Source organism: Danaus plexippus, chromosome 20 (assembly GCF_018135715.1).
Source record: "Danaus plexippus chromosome 20, MEX_DaPlex, whole genome shotgun sequence".
NCBI lineage: Eukaryota > Metazoa > Arthropoda > Insecta > Lepidoptera > Nymphalidae > Danaus > Danaus plexippus.
The window spans coordinates 50,217-51,520 of NC_083550.1; positions in this window are offsets into that span (position 1 = coordinate 50,217).

Sequence of the window (1,304 nt, forward strand, 5' to 3'; positions counted from 1 at the left end):
ATGACTTCACTAACAAACTGTACACCAGAACAGTCACGGTTCGGTCTCAGCTCATGAATTATAATTATTATATAATATTTTATGATCCAACGGATAGAACTTGTACACTTGTCTTCCAATTGATTAATTTTTTGTATTAATATGTTTTCCCTCAAGTTTGTTTTTATTACAAGAATTTAAATCTAAACGGAGTTTTATTAAAAAATTGCAAGAAAAGTGATAGTTACTTTGTTGAGATTAATATGTGTAGAAAATAGGACATTGAAGGTGTTTTGTTCTGTACCATGTAGCAGGCAGTGCTCCATGTACGAATGTACCGAGAGGATGCATCACGCTCGCTCGTCGCGTTTTGTAACGTCGATCTCTGACCGCGGCCGGCCTCCGCCTTTTGACGTAACCGTCCCACTGAGCTACATACGAATTATTAGTCAATAAATATATATTATTGATTATCAAATATTCCATCAATAAAACCAGTACCTAAATTAAAAAATACTATTTTTATCTGAACGCCCCTTTCTTAGTTAAATGTTTCTTTCTCTAGAACCATAATGTGAGACCTCTCTACCTTTCTTCGCTAGATGTCGCTGCCAGTCATCGGAGTCGATGGATGAAGTAACATCAATGTGTCATGTTACTAAACAGATCAGTCGAAATATTTAATGATATTATTGGAGCCAGCAATGACAAGACATAAAGTTATGAAAATTTGTAAAAAGTTGTAATTACAAAACAATTTAAATATATAGTTCAAATTAAATACTGTTAATACTTTCGGTAAATTTAAATTTTAAAAATCAATAAATCTTCAACATTATCATGTATACAATGTTTTATATACAAATAAAACTTTTTGAAGTACATCTTTTAAGATTTAATTCTCGTTATAAGACAAATGACCTCGAAATACACTTTAACTATTAATTATGTAGTTTAAAAAACTTACATCTCATAAACATCTCAATTTTGCAAAAGAAAAACGATAAAGTCACATCATCATGCGAGACCCTCACGTGTACGTTGCTGCATCTCATCACCCTTTCCCTAATTCAATTACAGTTCAATAAATTTCAAACTGACTCTTATTAAAAAAAAAAACGAAAATTATCACATAATGTGAGATTAGAAGATGAATGTGACGCTCGATGAAAGCAAAACAGAGACAGATGAGAAACGAAACAATGACGGACGGACAGGCCGAGAAAAGTTATGTACAGAATTAGCAGAAAAAGAATGGAAAATATGAGTAACAAAAACGACAGGAGCGAAATAAATTGTTACACTCCGCCTTAGTACGGCTTTGA